The sequence below is a fragment of the Podarcis muralis genome, chromosome 8 (genome assembly GCF_964188315.1).
Source record: "Podarcis muralis chromosome 8, rPodMur119.hap1.1, whole genome shotgun sequence".
Lineage (NCBI taxonomy): Eukaryota > Metazoa > Chordata > Lepidosauria > Squamata > Lacertidae > Podarcis > Podarcis muralis.
The window spans coordinates 4,861,470-4,880,726 of NC_135662.1; positions in this window are offsets into that span (position 1 = coordinate 4,861,470).

The window sequence follows — 19,257 nt, forward strand, 5'->3', positions numbered from 1 at the left end:
GATTGTTTCATCACCCTCAGCTCCGGGGAAAACCACGGGGCTGTCCGGGCTCCATGCAATCGGAGAGGGCGCTTCGGAGCCAGACAGTCAATAGCCCTGGTTAACTCCGCATTCCAGCGGGCCACCAGGGAATCAGCTGAAAGGCCATCAACTTGGGATAAAACATCCCCTACCACTCTCTGGAAACCAATTGGATCCATTAAGTGGCGGGGGCGGACCATCCGAATCGGTCCCACCTCCCTGCAGAGGGGAAGGGTCGCGGAGAAGTCCAGTTGCACCAGGAAGTGATCTGACCATGGCACTTCTTTTGTTTCGCTTTTAGATAATGTCAGATCACCAACATCTGTAGAGGTAAACACCAAGTCTAAGGCATGTCCGCGGCTATGAGTTGGGCCAAACTTATTCAGGGACAGCCCCATGGAGGCCATGCTTTCCACGAAGTCCCGAGCGGCCCCTTGTAAGGTCGTGTCGGCATGGATGTTAAAATCCCCCAGGACAACCAAGCTAGGTGTCTCCAGGAGCATATCCGCCACGACCTGAAGCAGCTCGGACAGGGAATCCTTGGTGCAGCGGGGAGGTCGGTACACCAAAAGGAATCCTGTACTGCCCCTATTGCCCAACTTCCAGAACATGCACTCAGAAAATTGGGTCTTCCCAATAGGACGCCTGGTGCAAACTAATGACTTCCTAAAAATCACTGCAACCCCCCCTCCCCGCCCACATGACCTGGGTTGCTGTGCGTAAGAGAAACCTGGTGGGCAAGCAGCGGCAAGGGCAGGCCCATCTGCCTCATCCAACCAGGTCTCTGTCACACATGCCAGGTCAAATCCTCCATCCACAATCAGGTCGTGGATGGCAGTAGTTTTATTCATCATTGACCTGGCATTGCACAGCAACACTTTCAGGTCATGTGGGTTTCCCTTGCTGATTCCAGTATCCTTCCGGTCAGGACCAGACCTGGAGGCAGGGATAGTCCTCAACCAACGACTAAACCTGCCTCCTCGGTAATGACATGGTCTGGTCTTAGCGTAACTCCTCCTCCGGCCCGTGATCACTGAGATCGGGTGTCCCAATACATTCCCTCCTGTGGAACCTGCCCCAGCCATTCTATTGGCTGAGGCCCACTCCCAGGCAGCCCTGACCCTTCCCCTTAAAAGGCAAAATACAAACTATATAATAACTTAACAGAATAATAAAAATAGAAGCACAGCAAAAAACAATAGTGCTAAAATTAAACTGTTCCCCACCCTAACTAAATACTTAACCAACCGCAAACAGAAATAAAATTATAAAATTATAAAACATTATAAGAAACAACCACCACCATTTAAGGTGCAGCAAATTAAAAGCAGTTAAAGCATTTAAAACCATTTTGTCACTTGCTGCAGGTAGCTGCTCAGGCCTCTAAACTGTAGTGGTGAGTGCAGGCCCCGCCCCCTAGGCCAGATGGAATTGGCAGGAGAGGGAGCGGTCCTCCCAACACTCAAGCAGGCAGCAACAGCAGCAGTGTCTCAGAGGCCTTGATGGAGGCCCTCAAGCTGTGGCGGTGAGTGCAGGCTCCGCCCCCTAGGCCAGATGGAGTTGGCAGAAAAGGGAGCGGCCCACCAAACACTCAGCAGAGCAGCAGCAGCAGCAGTGATGTCCCGGAGGCCTCTCTCCGGCCTCTTATGCTGTGGCGGTGAGTGCAGGCTCCGCCCCCTAGGCCAGATGGAGTTGGCAGAAAAGGGAGCGGCCCACCAAACACTCAGCAGAGCAGCAGCAGCAGCAGCGATGTCCCGGAGGCCTCTCTCCGGCCTCTTATGCTGTGGCGGTGAGTGCAGGCTCCGCCCCCTAGGCCAGATGGAGTTGGCAGAAAAGGGAGCGGCCCACCAAACACTCAGCAGAGCAGCAGCAGCAGCAGTGATGTCCCGGAGGCCTCTCTCCGGCCTCTTATGCTGTGGCAGTGAGTGCAGGCTCCGCCCCCTAGGCCAGATGGAGTTGGCAGAAAAGGGAGCGGCCCACCAAACACTCAGCAGAGCAGCAGCAGCAGCAGTGATGTCCCGGAGGCCTCTCTCCGGCCTCTTATGCTGTGGCAGTGAGTGCAGGCTCCGCCCCCTAGGCCAGATGGAGTTGGCAGAAAAGGGAGCGGCCCACCAAACACTCAGCAGAGCAGCAGCAGCAGCAGTGAGAGCTGGACCATAAAAAAAGGCTGGTCGCCAAAGAATTGATGCTTTTGAATTATGGTGCTGGAGGAGACTTTTGAGAGTCCCGTGGACTGCAAGAAGATCAAACCTATCCATTCTTAAGGAAATCAGCCCTGAGTGCTCACTGGAAGGACAGATCCTGAAGCTGAGGCTCCAATTGGCCACCTCATGAGAAGAGAAGACTCCCTGGAAAAGACCCTGATGTTGGGAAAGATGGAGGGCACAAGGAGAAGGGGATGACAAAGGACGAGATGGTTGGACCGTGTTCTTGAAGCTACCAGCATGAGTTTGATCAAACTGTGGGAGGCAGTGGAAGACAGGAGTGCCTGACGTGCTCTGGTCCATGGAATCATGAAGGGTCAGACACGACTAAACAACAACAACAACATCGTATCACCTCTCAGTCGTCTCTTCTCCAGTCAAAATATATCCAGCTTCCTCAACCGTTCCTCATAAGGCTTGGTTCCCAGACCCTTGATCTTCTTGGTCGCCCTTCTCTACACACATTCCAGCTTGTCAATACTTCAGCTGTGGTGCCCAAAAATGGACTGTGGAATTCAGGTGGGGTTTGACCAAGGCAGGATAGAGTGATACTATTACACTCATTGATCTGGATCAGGCTTTCTCAACCTTGGCCCTCCAGATGTTTTGAGACTACAGTTCCCATCATCCCTGACCAGTGGTCCTGCTAGCTAGGGATCATGGGAGTTGTAGGCCAAAAACATCTGGAGGGCCAAGTTTGAGGAAGCCTGATCTGGATACTGTACATCTATTGATGCAGCCCAGAACTGCATTAGCTTATAATTTTATTTGTTTGCTGCATCACAGTGTTGACTCCTGCTAAGTTTGTGACAGCTTTCACACAGCTTGATTCTCATCAGATACACCCAGGACACTGGTGAGAAGTTCACTGATATTCCACCATTCTTCCATCACAGATCTGAAAGGTAGAGTGCATGGGGGTTCCCCAATGGTCTTCAGTCCAGGTACTTACACCTATACCTACTTAGGTTGAGCAGGCGACTGCAGTACATCAAGTGGGTTTAGCTGTGACCATGCTCTGGGAACAGGAAACCCCCTGAAGTTGCCAGGTAACCACAGAAAACACTCTGCCCTTCCCTGACGCACAAGCAGTTTGGAGTGATGTTGAAATGGTTCCCTAGACAACCAAAAATTGGATCTTGTAGAAATGGCAGTCCCATGAGCTAGAGAATGAAGTGTAGGCACAAGGCAGAAGAGAGCTGCCTGGATCCTCAGCATATGGTTATATATTGCTTCATCCCTCAAGGCCTAATATATTTGGACAAGTGTCTCAATTATTGAGTGGAGAAACATGCTCAGGGATTTTTTTTAAAAGTAGTTTTGATTGTATTTCATGTCATAAGGCTGCTCTAAGTTGACACTACAGAATGTCCTTAAAAGCATAACAAGAGTCCTGCTGAATCAGACCAAAGTAGTATTAGGCCAGGATCCTATTCTCACAGTGGACAAAAAATAAATAAATGAACCTTTGGAAAGTCTGCAAGCAGGACCTGAGCATAACAGCATTTGTTGCACATGTGATTCCTGCCGATTGATATGACAAGTGCCAGGAGTGTGTGCAGGAGCAAGGCCCTGTGACCAATAGGAATCTGCAGGACTGGGGCCTTCCTAAGTTTATTCTGAAGAGGCAAGGTGAGGCCGATTGGTAACTCACAGCACTTGGTGGCAAGAGCTGGGAAGGGATATAAGGTCAGCATTTCCCTTTGGCTCTTTGCCACAGCAACATACTCCCTGCCTTGCTGCATTTGGCTCCCTGCTTCCTGATCCTTGAACCTTGGTTTCTTGACTCCCTGCTTCTTGATCCTCGGACCCATGACTTCGTGACTCCTTGCTTCCTGACCCTCGGACCCTGGTGTAGTGGTTAAGAGTGGTAGACTCGTAATCTGGTGAACTGTGTTTGTGTCTCCGCTCCTCCAAATGCAGCTGCTGGGCAACCTTGGGCCAGTCACACTTCTTTGAAGTCTCTCAGCCCCACTCACCTCACAGAGTGTTCGTTGTGGGGGAGGAAGGGAAAGGAGAATGTTAGCCGCTTTGAGACACCTTTGGGTCTCAAAGCGGGATATCAAATCCAAACTCCTCTTGGCTTCTTGACTCCCAGCTCTCTGACCCTCGGACTCTTGGCTTCCTGACTCCTGGCTTCTGGACCCCCTGTGATGGCCTGGGATTCCGAGTCTGAGAGCGATCCGGAGGAATCCCAGCCGGCACAGGAGTCCCCGCCTCCAGGGCCGGCTGAACTGGGGCAAGGCCTAGATGCTGAGGAACCTCAAGAGCAGGCACCAGGTGAAACCATTCTGGCCCCAGAGGTGCTGGAAGACTCAGTGGCTACAGGTGAGCCTCCCCCGGGGCCCAGTAACCCTTCGGCCTCTCCTGATCTGCAGAGGCTTAGGGCAGAGAGGCGAAGGGAACTGGTGTCTCCCAGGAGGAGTGCTCGCCTTAAGGCCAAGAGAGGCGGGGCTTCTGGGGGCCGGGACCGCCCCCGGCCTTAGAAGAAGATAAAGGTCAGGCAGCCCGGTCCCAGGTTGCGGGAGCAACGTCGTTGTGGAGTACCTGCTTTACCCAGTCCTAGATCTGCACTCCCGGTGTGCCTGTTCCTCGCCTGGACTCCTGCTTCTGCCCTACCAGTGTTCCTGTTCCTCGCCTGGCTTCCTGCTTCTGCCCTACCAGCGTTCCTGTTACCCCGCCCGGCTCCCTGTCTCGGACCTCGCGTCTCATCTAGTGATCGTCTACCCTGCTAGAGACTCTGGACTGATCTTGGGCTATGGTAATAGTACCTTATCCCCCCTGGGACCAGCACACCCCCGTTCCTGCTCCCACCCCGTCATCTTGCCCCCAGTCCTGACGTCCCCTGCCGGGACTTCGATCGCCCATGAACCGGACCGTGACAACAAGTCCTACTGCCCCCAACATCTGTGTCTTTGTAGGATGTTCCTATCTTCTAACACACAAATCTATCCAGCAGGAAATGAACCGATCCACCTCACAATGTCTCCTCCACCCCACCGCACCCCATGGTAACTGTCAACAGAGTATTTGAATAAAACATCACAAATGACACCTGAATGCCCATCAATGATGTTCACCACAAAATTTTGGTTCTTTACAGCTTCCAGTAATGAGCCCTCTCTGTAAATTTTGTTAAAATGAAGCCAGCATTTAGAAAAGTTAATATATCTGTAGGGCATACAGACTTTATGTCAGAAAAACCCTCTGAATTAAACTTGCCATACATCAGGAAAATTCCTGACATGTTGGGGGAGGTTTTGGGGTTTGTTCCTAAAAGGAAAGCTCAACAATTTTGGGGGCCTTCCTACAAAAAGTCCAACAGCTTTGTAGGTGTCAAAATTTTTACTTTTTGAAGTATGGAAACCCTACTCTGAATAGTCTGCCTATTGTCTTCATTTGAAATCTCCAGAAAATAATATTTATACCCCAAACCAACTTATTACAAATCTATAAATTATCTTTCATATAAAAAAGCTTGCACAGGCATCACAATATAATTTTGTCCCAGGGATTCTAATCAAGACTGAAATAATTTCCCTATAGTATTCATATGTAGTTTCCCGTCATTCAAATAAAATTAATACCCAGCAACTGTAATTTGGGAGCGTAACATGTATGCAAGCTGTTATTCGGTGTTTTAACACTGAAGCAAGTGAACAAAATTTGCAGTGGGGTTTAATTAATTTTGTATTACTAAATAACTCACCTTTGGTTACCAAGATACCCCCTTACCCACCCTTTAATACCAATTAACTCATCAGAATGTATTCTACACCTTCATTCCACCACAGAAAGCTTTATACGGTTCACAGAAGATATTAAATTATTACAAATGCAGCAGGCCCCAGGATCATTCCGTGCCAACTTCCAAGTAGGGATGTATTGCCCCATATTCCAAAACCTTGAAGAGACATTCTGCCAGTCAGTGTAAGTGGAACTAATCTAGGACACTGACAAACTGGAACGTGTCCAGAGGAGGGCAACCAAAATGGTCAAAGGCCTTATGAGGAATGGCTAAGGGAGCTGGGCATGTTTAGCCTGGAGAAGAGGAGGTTAAGGGGTGATATGATAGCCATGTTCAAATATATAAAATGATGCCATATAGAGGAGGGAGAAAGGTTGTTTTCTGCTGCTCCAGAGAAGCGGACACGGAGCAATGGGTCCAAACTACAAGAAAGAAGATTCCACCTAAACATTAGGAAGAACTTCCTGACAGTAAGAGCTGTTCGACAGTGGAATTTGCTGCCAAGGAGTGTGGTGGAGTCTCCTTCTTTGGAGGTCTTTAAGCAGAGGCTTGACAACCATATGTCAGGAGTGCTCTGGTGGTGTTTCCTGCTTGGCAGGGGGTTGGACTCGATGGCCCTTGTGGTCTGTTCCAACTCTATGATTCTATGATTCTATGACGTAGCAATGCTGCAACTAATAATAATAATAATAATAATAATAATAATAATAATAATATAATTTTTTATTTATACTCTGCCCTCCCCAGCCAGAGCTGGGCTCAGGGCAGCCAACACCAGTAAAATCACAATAAAAACATAATGGGGGGAGAAGGGAAAAAAAACAATTTAAAATATGGGTTAAAATACAATTTAAAATGCAGCCTCATTTTAATAGTAGCCCATAGATCAAAACCTTAAGGGGAGGGAAACATAAGTGTCAGACTGAGTCCAAACCAAAGGCCTGGTGGAACAGCTCTGTCTTGCAGGCCCTGCGGAAAGATGTCAAATCCCGCAGGGCCCTAGTCTCTTGTGACAGAGTGTTCCATCAAGTCGGGGCAAGTACTGAAAAGGCCCTGGCCCTAGTTGAGACCAACCTAACCACCTTGTGACTTGGGACCTCCAAAATCTTGTCATTTGTGGACCTTAAGGTCCTCCGCGGGGCATACCAGGAGAGGTGGTCCCATAGGTACGAGGGTCTTAGGCTGCATAGGGCTTTAAAGGTCAAAACCAGCACCTTAAACCTGACGCTGTACTCCACCGGGAACCAGTGCAGTTGGTAAAGCACTGGATGAATGTGATTCCGCGGCAAGGACCCCGTAAGGAGCCTCGCCGCGGCATTCTGCATCCACTGGAGTTTCTGGGTCAGCTTCAAGGGCAGCCCCACGTAGAGCGAGTTACAATAATCAAGCCTGGAGGTGACTGTTGCATGGATCACTGTGGCCATATCAGGGCGAGAAAGGTAAGGGATGAGATGAGAAATCTTTCTATGTTCCTACTTTCCCTAGTGCTTACTTTCTACAGACAGGTGCTGATCTCCTCTTACCCCATTTCTTTATAGCTTTCATTGTTGGGAAATGGTCTCTTTGGTGCCTAGCAGTGCTATTACTTCACAAGGGAGTGAGAGAGACCAGTGGCTCCAGCACCATGGATAGCTCCAGGTGAGCAGAGTGGTGGTACAATAATGACTGGAGGTGAATTGAGACCTTTTGAACAGGGGTAGGCAACCTAAGGCCCGGGGGCCAGATGCGGCCCAATCGCCTTCTCAATCCGGCCCGCGGATGGTCCAGGAATCAGCATGATTTTACATGAGTAGAATGTGTCCTTTTATTTAAAATGCATCTCTGGGTTATTTGTGGGGCATAGGAATTCATTCATTTATTCCCCCCCCAAAAAAAAAATATATAGTCGGGCCCACTATATGGTCTGAGGGATGATGGACTGGCCCACGGCTGAAAAAAGGTTGCTGACCCCTGCTTTTGAACCTCTGCCTCAAGTCTGGGTCTCCTAGGCTCTGCCCCATTTGTTGGATAATTGCAGACCCTTTGAGTTTTGACTTGTCCCACTCAGTCTGCTTCTTGCTGGTGAAGTAGTGTGGAAGGCACTAGGCAACTTTGGCCCAGAGGGAGGTTTCTCTACTCTGTTTCTGTGGACCTTAGTGCTGTGACATCTGGTCCAGCAGGCTCCTGCCTGCCAGACCCAAGTTCAGTGAGCTACTGGTCACCAACATCAGAGCCAAGAACCTGTTCCTCAACTGGTGGCATTTTAGCTTCTTGCTCTGCTGACCCACCCTCTTCTAACTCCGACTTTCCAACTATTAGAAACAGGTGGTTTTCTTTTTGTACATGTCATAGTAAGTCACTACAATGTCATGAATAAAATAACTTGGAGAGCAGAGCTCTTTCTCTGTGACACCATGGCAGCTTCAAAATGTGTAGGCTTTATGTTTACTGCTTGGTAGGACTGTGGTCTAAACCACTGAGTCTAGGGTTTGCCGATCGGAAGGTCGGTGGTTTGAATCCCCGCAATGGGGTGAGCTCCCATTGCTCAGTCCCAGCTCCTGCCAACCTAGCAGTTTGAAAGAAGAAGAAGAAGAGTTTGGATTTGGTATCCCGCCTTTCACTCCCCTTCAGGAGTCTCAAAGGGGCTAACAATCTCCTTTCCCTTCCTCCCCCACAACAAACACTCTGTGAGGTGAGTGGGGCTGAGAGACTTCAAAGAAATGTGACTGGCCCAAGGTCACCCAGCAGCTGCATGTGGAGGAGCGGAGACACGAACCCGGTTCCCCAGATTACGAGACTTAACCACTACACCACACTGGCTCTCACATCAAAGTTTAAGTAGATAAATAGGTACCGCTCTGGCGGGAAGGTAAACGGCGTTTCCATGAGCTGCTCTGGTTTCGCCAGAAGTGGCTTAGTCTTGCTGGCCACATGACCCAGAAAACTTTCTGGACAAACATCAGCTCCCTCGGCCAGTAAAGCGAAATGAGTGCCACAACCCCAGAGTTGTTCGCGACTAGACTTAACTGTCAAGGGTCCTTCACCTTTACCTTTACCTTTACCTTTACCTGTTGTTGTTGTTTAGTCGTTTAGTCGTGTCCGACTCTTCGTGACCCCATGGACCAGAGCACGCCAGGCACTCCTGTCTTCCACCGCCTCCCGCAGTTTGGTCAGGCTCATGTTTGTAGCTTCGAGAACACTATCCAACCATCTCATCCTCTGTCGTCCCCTTCTCCTTGTGCCCTCCATCTTTCCCAACATCAGGGTCTTTTCCAGGGAGACTTCTCTTCTCATGAGGTGGCCAAAGTATTGGAGCCTCAACTTCACGATCTGTCCTTCCAGTGAGCACTCAGGTCTGATTTCCTTAAGAATGGATGCGTTTGATCTTCTTGCAGTCCATGGGACTCTCAAAAGTCTCCTCCAGCACCATAATTCAAAAGCATCAATTCTTCGGCGATCAGCCTTCTTTATGGTCCAGCTCTCACTTCCTTTACCTAGGACCACCATTGCAGGCCAGGCACTGAGGTCCAGCTCCAAGGGCCTTCTGGTGGTTCCCTCATTGCAAGAAGCGAAATTACAGGGAAGCAGACAGAGGGCCTTCTCAGAAGTGGTGCCCGCCTTGTGGAATGCCCTCCCATCAGATGTCAAACAGATAAAAAACCTTATGACTTTTAGAAGACAACTGAAGGCAGCCCTGTTTGGGGTTCTGTTTGGGGTTTTGTTGTGTTCCTTTATGTTTTGTTGGAAGCCACTCAGAGTGGCGAGGGCAACTCAGTGAGATGGGCAAAATATAAATAACAAAGTTGCTGCCGCTGCCGCTGTTGTTGTTGTTGCTGTTGTTGTTGTTGTTGTTGTCGGCTGCAAGTATGGATCTCCCTGGCTAGATCAGAGAGAATACACACTCCACATCTTGTCAAATGCAGCACAAACTGGGGCATTGTTTTCCATGTGTATTACAGAAGGTTTCATGCTCAAAAATGGACACAACAATTTTCTCTCTTCCTTTTATGTTACATGTTAAAAGACCTTGAGGCCCTTCCACACTGCAGCTAATTAAAAAAGTGACATGAATGGTTCCCCCCCCCCCAAGACAGTTCACACACCAAATATAATTATCTTCAACTCATTTATTAAAATCCGTAAATATTGTTAAGGTGTACTGGTGTCATTTGGAGTGGGTGGGTTTACATAGATATAATTGGGAAGCAATATTGTGTGCATGGATGTATGTGTGTGGCCAAGAGGGAGGGGGATGGGGGGAGAGAACTACCCATTAGCGCATCAGGAAAACCAATTCTTTCCAGATTATTCCTCATATGTGTTCAAACGAACTACTGATCACATGATATGTGAAAGGATGCAACTAATACCTCATTGGCAAGCAAGACATGATGGGAGTAGCCATGCTTATTTAATCACATGACAGCCCCATTCCCAAATAAGGCAGGGACTGTGCATGCATTTGACATCATTTCAGGGAGGCTCAGTGTTAGATCATCTCCTTGGAATGATGAAGGTCCCACATTTAGCCCCCAACATCTTCAGGTAGGGCTGGGAAGGAGTCCCTGCTTGAAACGATGAACTGTCAGTGTTGACAATATTGAGCTAGATGGACTTTTGGGCATCATAAAGGAGGTAGGGGATAATGCAGGTACTGAATGTTAGGTTTCTGTTTCTACCACTGGTGCAGTGCTTGGAGTCACAAGACTCTGTTTACATTCCTGGGATTCCAGGCTGTTGGAAGTCTCACGGGAGATGGGACACGGATGTTGATATTACTGGTTTCCTGTTTCTTTGTATCCAGTTGTCTCTGTGCTCTCACAGAGAGAGGATATTTCTTTTCTGTCTGCGCAGTTAGAAAATAAACCTCTTTGCAATGTAGCTCATATTTCTCGTCCTTCCGCATGCTGCTGGATACTCTGCGTAATGGGGAAACGTGCCTGGAGCCTCAACAAAGGCTCAGGTCGTTAATCACGTCGGAGGACTCGACCGGAGGAGGAGCTCAGTTGAATGCAAGGTCCGACACTGAATGGGTCAAGGAGAAGAAGAAAAAACCCTGGAGCCTAGGACCTGAGATACCTGGTTTCAAAGCCCCACTAGGACATAAAGCTTGCTGGGTGGCATTAGGAAGAACATTCTGATGCTCAGAGCTGCTGAACAGTAAAATGGACCAGTGGTGGACTCCAATGGAATCTTTGAAGTAGAAGTTGGATGGCCACCTGGCAAGGATTCTTTAGCTGTGATTCCTGCATCGCAAGGGGCTGGACTAGATGACCCCTGGGGTCTCTTCCAACTCTACAGCTCCATGAAAAGGTGGCATATATATGCAATAAATAAATAGCGTGAGCCAAGATTGAGCTTGCATCAAACCCAATCCAACCCCAAGAACACACTAATTTCAATTTTACATCTCAAAATAAACATTTTAAATACTGTTAAATATCCAATGACTTCCCTCCTTCTCCTTCTTCCTTGTTCATTTTGCTGATCTATCATACCTGCATATTAATCAGTTCTCCACGTTTACATCACTCAGACATTAATTACTCTGTTGATTTTCTCTTAATGTTGCCAGGGTTTTCAGCTGTGTACAATTATTTCCCATATACTCAATAAGAATTTTCCACTCTTCTTTTTTTTTTTTAAAAAAAAAATGTGTTCTTCTTGCTCTCTTATTCCTTATGTTAAACCTGCAAGTTCTTCATATTCTATCATCTTAAGTTGCCAGTCCTTTTTTGCCTGGGAGCTCCCTCACTTTTTGGGGGGCTAACAAAACTCAAGCCGCCATTGTTGCATACATAAATATTTTTTCCTGACTCCCAGGAACTTCTGCCTGAAGCCCAGCCTTCACTTTTAGGCACAGATAGAGAAGCTGTGGGTCAAATAAATGTCGCTGCCACCAAGATGTCTAGTTTGACCCAAAGGGCACAGAGACACAAGTCAACAAATTCTGACAGTAGACAGTAACTAACTGCCGGGACGAGAACCGACAGCATAAATGCTTCCTTGTCATCTACTATTCCCTTGCTATCCATCCATCCAATCTTTAGCTCCCATAAGCCCCTGCAGGGGACACACCTCCCCAAGCCCTCACACCTGAACAGCCAGCTGCGCAACAGATCCCATCTCTCTGATTATTGTTGTCTGACATGCCTCTCTCTCTCTTTGCACTGCAGGTCATGCAGGCAGGTAATCTAATCTCTCGCTGCTCTTTGCAAGCTCTCCCTTCTCCCCTGAGGCTCATTTCCTGATAGGTGAAGATAACCAGTTTGCCCTGTCTGCCAGCTTTTCGGCACCAGCCGATTGGGAGAGATCATGTCGCGGGCGGCGAATCCTCCCATTAACAATATCAAGAAAAGAAAATATCAAGGGATGGGTCTCACTTCTGGGATCTGGGCAGGAAATGCCACCCGAGGCGTCTCCTTGCATTGGCAAAGGCACTTAATTGTAGACTGCCTTGAGGGGAGGAGGGAGGGGAGAAGAGAAACAGAGTTAGAAGAGGCAGCAGTTTGCAGAGTCCAAAGACAAGCTGCTACAGTAAATGGGCTACTGCAGTAATAATAATAATAATAATAATAATAATAATAATAATAATAATAATTTATACCCCGCCCTTCCCGGTTCAAAAACCGGGCTCAGGGCAGCTAACAACAAATTTAAAACACTTTAAAACACTTAATTATAAAAGCAGCATAAAATACAGTATAAAAACATGAATAACAATAAAATTCAAAAATCAAAATCAATTAGATAATCCCCAGGGCTAGCTGGCTGAATTGATCCTACTTGGGCCAGCGAGGAGGCCAGGGGAGAATTTGCTGTGGGGTCTCAGAGCGGGTAATCTTCATAAAAGGGGGAGGGAGGGAAGAGAAGGAAAATAAAAGATCAGGCTGAATTCAAATTAAAGGCCAGGTGGAATAGCTCTGTCTTACAGGCCAACGGAAGAAGGTTAAATCCTGAAGGGCCCTAGTCTCATGGGACAGAGCATTCCACCAGGTCGGAGCCATCACTGAGAAGGCCCTGGCCCTAGTGGATGATAGTCTGGCTTCCTTAGGGCCCGGGACCGTGTTCTTGAAGCTACCAGCATGAGTTTGGTCAAACTGCGGGAGGCAGTGGAAGACAGGAGTGCCTGGCATGCTCTGGTCCATGGGGTCACGAAGAGTCGGACACGACTAAACGACTAAACAACAACAAAGCTGATGAGATCGAGAAGCATATATCTGTGATGGCCTTTCACCTTATGATGCTCAATTCTGCAAAGACTTTCCTCTGCTGAACGGCCTTCCCTGTGCTCTGATGTCTCTACGTCACCACGAGAAATAGGAATACCGTTGAGAACAGAAGTTGTAGTGTTTGGCTAGGACTGTGGACATTCACATTCAGATCTCCACTTAGCCATCAAGCTCTCTCATTTTGGACCAGCTTAACCCATGTCACGGGTTTGTTATGAGAATAAAATGGGGGGGGGGGAGCACCACCCCAAGCTCCTTGAAGGTAGTGCCTGTTATAAATCCCACAAAGAGATGAAAAAATGTTTTTGAGTTTTACTGCTGCTTTCAGCGACTGTGAATATATTATGCGCTAATGTTTTCAGGCAGCTTTTATTGGTTGTTTTATTGTACTGTTTAACTGTTAATCATTGTTATATGTGTTTTATATTGCGCATATACACCATTTTGAATGCTGCTCGCCAAAAGAAAGAGGGGGACGTTGTCAGGTAAGGATGTAAAAAGGCATCCTTTTCAATTCCACTCCGCATTCGTCACACGTGTCACTGTTTCTTCTCTGCTGCAGTTCACATTTCACCAAAAACATTGATATAGATCTCTGTGCCTGATGTGGTGAAATGACACAGATTACATAACTAATGATGAACGTTAAAAAGGTAAAGGTACCTCTGACCGTTAGGTCCAGTCGTGGACGACTCTGGGGTTGCAGCACTGATCTCGCTCTATAGGCCGAGGGAGCCGGCGTTTGTCCACTGACAGCTTCTGGGTCATGTGACCAGCATGACTAATCCGCTTCTGGCGAACCAGAGCAGTGCACGGAAACACCGTTTACCTTCCCGCCGGAGCGGTACCTATTTATCTACTTGCACTTTGATGTGCTTTTGAACTGCTAGGTGGGCAGGAGCAGGGACCGAGCAACGGGAGCTCACCCCGTCGTGGGGATTTGAACCACCTACCTTCTGATCAGCAAGTCCTAGGCTCAGTGCTTTAGACCACAGCTCCACCCTTAATGATGAACGTTACATTTCCATTAAGTTACTCCACCCCGATCATTTCAATGCAAAGGGGATGCAATGCAAAACGAAGGGGATGTAATCAATTAAGAACATAAGAATAGCTTGCAGGATCAGGCCAGTGGTCCATCTAGTCCAGCATCCTGTTCTCACAGTGGCCAACCAGATGCCCTTGAGATACCCACAAGTACTCTCTCCTCCTGTGGGAAATAGCATATATTGAGTGTGGCCTGAAAGCCACAACCACTGATTATATAACATTAGATATCATTTCCCAAAATCCTTTTAAAGGTAAAGGGACCCCTGACCATTAGGTCCAGTCATGACTGACTCTGGGGTTGCGGTGCTCATCTCGCTCTATAGGCCAAGGGAGCCGGCGTACAGCTTCCAGGTCATGTGGCCAGCACGACTAAGCCACTTCTGGCGAACCAAAGCAGCGCATGGAAACGCCGTTTACCTTCCCGCCAGAGTGGTACCTATTTATCTACTTGCACTCTGACGTGCTTTCAAACTGCTAGGTTGGCAGGAGCAGGGACCGAGCAACGGGAGCTCACCCCGTCGCAGGGATTCGAACCGCCGACCTTCTGATCAGCAAGTCCTAGGCTCTGTGGTTTAACCCACAGTGCCACCCGTCTCCTACCTTACAATTTCACCACATATATAATGAGTTGGGGGAAACTTTTGTTAAAAAGCCTGAAGCCTTCCTTTCAGGAATTCTAGGTGCTGAAATCCCAAAGGAGCAGAAAAGACTATTTATGTATGTGACCATGGCTACACAGATGTTACCGACCCAGAAGATGGAAAGAAGATAAAGTTCTCACCAAAGAAGAATGGCAGATGAAATTAATGGACTATGCTGAAATGGCTAAAATGACTGGAAGAGTCAGAATACAGGAAGACAAGAATTTTAACAAGGGATGGGTAAAATTTATAACTTGCCTTAAAGACAGTTAAAAACGTTAGTAGGATTGGAAGAGCGCTTGTAGTTTAAGGTTGAATTCTGGACATAATGGAAGAGGTAAAGGTTTTGGATTATCATAAAAGATGCAGGATGAAAGTATTAATAATAGGACCCACAAAGGGGAAGATGAAAATCCAGGAGATTCCTTGGAATCTTGTTTTTATGATTTATGTGTGATGTAAATAAATAAATTTTAAAAAGAAAAGAAAGCCACAACAACTGAATACTGATTGTATTCCCTGGATTGGTCCTTGCCCCCCAATACATGGCCAGCAGAAGACACAACGTTGGGGGTGGGGTCAGTAGGCGGAGCCTTAAAAGCAAAGGGGGCTTCCTTGCCCAGGGATTGTGATTGCAGCTTCTCAAAAGTAAACGTATATTTAATTTTATGAATAGGTTGTGTGCCTTCTGCAAGGTGCTTGCTCAGGCTTCTGTCAAAGAAATTATGAAGGCAGATGAGTACCCAGTGAGGAAGAGGTTAGCTGCTCTGCAGCAATTGCACAAGCAGCCATAGAACATCTGGCTTATGAAAATTTCAAGAAGCTAAGGATTACGTGGGGAGGCTGGAAGCTCTGGAAAGCCGGTTACCTTTCTGATGTAAAGACATGAGCATTTTCCTGCTAATGTGGGCTTTTAGGGCAAGCCAAAGGTTGCCAAAATGTGTGGAAACTTTGAACCACTTCAGACGGGATTTTTTGAACTTGGGCAATGCCAAAGTCCCCTTCATGGATCACTGCCTTGCCGTGGCGAAGGGGCTTGAATAACTCAGAGAAGCTATGAGCTATGCCGTGCAGGGCCACCCAAGATGGACAGGTCATAGTGGAGAGTTTTGACCAAACGTGATCCACCTGGAGCAGGAATTGCCAAGCCACTCCAGTATCCCTGCCAAGAAAACTCCATGGACAAAGACAACAGGCATATAAAAGTATTGACGCTGGAAGATGAGCCCCTCAGGTCGGACAGTGTCCAACATGCTACTGAGGAAGAGCGGAGTACAAGTACAAGTAGATTCAGAGCTGATGAAGCGGCTGGGCCAAAGCCGAAAGGTCGCTCAGTTGCGGATATGCCTGGAAGCGAGCTGGACCATAAAGAAGGCTGATCGCCGAAGAATGGATGCTTTTGAATTATGGTGCTGGAGGAGACTCTTGAGAGTCCCATGGACTGCAAGAAGATCAAATATCTCCATTCTGAAGGAAATCAGCCCTGAGTGCTCACTGGAAGGACAGATCCTGAAGCTGAGGCTCCAAGACTTTGGCCACCTCATGAGAAGAGAAGACTCCCTGGAAAAGACCCTGATGTTGGGAAAGATTGAGGGCACAAGAGAAGGGGACAACAGAGGGCGAGATGGTTGGTCAGTGTTCTCGAAGCTACGAACATGAGTTTGACCAAACTGCAGGAGGCAGTGGAAGACATGAGTGCCTGGCGTGCTCTGGTCCATGGAGTCATGAAGAGTCGGGCATGACCAAACGACTAAACAACAACAAACAATGCCAAAGTCTCCATTTGCTACTCCTGTCTTCTTTTAAGGTGACACAGGGCCATATGTATTTATACATCTTCTTTATGACTGATTTGATTGCCAGTAGACCCCATGATGGGGCCTGAATACTGATTGAAAGGGATCCAAATGGTCTGCATCCTCCAGACTTGCCTGGAGTTGTTCTGAGACCACCAACTCAATCACCTTGCCCAGAAATGGAAGATTTGAGACTGGGCGATAATTGGTCACAGTGGCTGGGTTCAAAGATGGTTTTTTAAGAAGCAGTCTAATAACCGCCTCTTTAAGGGGTTCAGGAAAGACTCCCTCAGAAAGGGAAGCATTCACCACCCCACAGAGCTCATTGCCCTGCCTAGCTCACTTTTACGAGCCAGGATAGGCAAGGAACAAGAAGATTGGTGATTATACGAAAGTGAAATATTTGGGTGTGAATTTATCAGTGAAAAATTTGAATTTGTATAAAGATAATTATGAAAAATTATGGAATGAAATTAAGAGAGATTTTGATGTCTGGTCAAATTTAAAGTTGTCATTAATGGGCTGAATATCGGTGGTTAAGATGAATGTACAGCCAAATATGTTGTTTTTATTCCAAGCGATACCAATTATTGATAATGTAAAATGTTTCAAAGATTGGCAGGAAGCATTGTCTAAATTTATGAGCCAGGATGGGCAAGGAACAAGAAGACAGGTGATTGGTTTCACTTGTCCAAACAGCCCTTCCACATCCTAGGAGGTAACAAATTGAAACCGATCCCATACAACCTGACTAGACAGAACTCTGGCATTCTCCCACTCCAGCCCTGCTATCACCATGGAGACTACCTCCTTCCGAATCTGAGCAGAATCTGACACTCTACTCTTCCTTGGTCAGACCCTACCTAGAGTACTGTGTCCAGTTCTGGACACCACAGTCAAAAGCTAATGACAAGCTGGAACATGCACAGAGGAGGGTCACTAAGATCATAAATCCTTATGAGGAGTGGTTGAAGGAGTTGGGTATGTTTAACTTGAAGAAGACTGAGAGGTGATAGGAGCTGAAGGGCTGGCACACAGAAGATGGAGTAAGGTTGTTTTCTACTGCTCCAGAGGGTAGGACGTGAACCAATGGATTCAAGTGACAAGAAATGAGATTCTAACTAAACATTAGGAAGAATTTTCAGTGGAACGGACTTCCTCAGAATGTGGAGACTCTTTCTTGGAGGCTTTGATGCCTGCCTGTTAACAATTCTTTAGCTTTGATTCCCGCATTGCAGGACTTTAGACTAGATCAGGGTTTCCCAACTTTGGGTCCCCAGCTGTTTTTGAACCACAGTTCCCATCATCCCTGCCCACTGGTCCTGCTAGCTAGGGATGATGGGAGTTGTAGTCCAAAACCAGCTGGAGACCGAAGTTTCGGAAACACTGGACTAGATGGTGCATTGGTCTCCTTCCAATGCTACAATTTCCCGATTCTTCAATTCTAGAATTCTATCTGGAGTGCACCAGTTTTGGGGAAGGCTTCATCCATAAAGGTAAAGGTAAAGGTACCCCTGCCTGTACGGGCCAGTCTTGACAGACTCTAGGGTTGTGCGCCCATCTCACTCAAGAGCCCGGGGGCCAGCGCTGTCCAGAGACACTTCCGGGTCACGTGGCCAGCGTGACATCGCTGCTCTGGCGAGCCAGAGCCGCACACGGAAACGCCGTTTACCTTCCCGCTAGTAAGCGGTCCCTATTCATCTACTTGCACCCGGGGGTGCTTTCGAACTGCTAGGTTGGCAGGCGTTGGGACCGAGCAATGGGAGCGCACCCCGCCACGGGGATTCGAACCGCCGACCTTTCGATCGGCAAGCCCTAGGCGCTGAGGCTTTTACCCACAGCGCCACCCGCGTCCCTGGCTTCATCCATAGGTGACCATAAATATCTGACCTCGCCTAAGCTGCTCCTTTAGTTAATTCTGACAGAATATCATTGCATTGTTGCTGCCATTCACTGTTCCGCAGCTATTGTGTTTCCAAATGGAACGACTGCATAGCGCAGAATTAAGTGTTGCAAAAAAAAAAAAAAAGGCCTGGGAAAAAAAATAGCTTCTACATTTCTATAGCTGATATGTGCTATTATTGCTGTGACTATGATGATGGCTCAACTTGATAATTTGCTCACCGAAAGCCCAGCTCACCCTTTTAATCATCAAATGAAAAATGTTGTTCTCGTAGTACAAAGCTAAATCATTAACTCCAGCAGCCGTCAAGCAGGTTTCCCTTGGGATCTATTATCCTTGGGCTTCTGCTCCAGGGGGAGAAGGAGCTTTGTAACATATTCCCCAGAATGAGTCAGAACCATCGCGATTGGTCTCCCAAGCTCAAAGAAAACAAATTGAGTATTGGAAATTACAGGAACTGCCAACGATTGAGGAGTGGCAGATGAAGATGGTGGATTATGCAGAGTTGGCCAGGCTGACCGGTAGAATCTGGAACCAGCACGGCCAAAAATTTCAAAGAGACTGGAGGAAATTTATTTGGTATATGAACAATTATTGTAAAAATGTGAAGACACTGGCAGGATTGAAATAAATCTTGCAACAGTAAACCGGAAAACCAGAGAGAAAGAGATGAATTTAAGAAT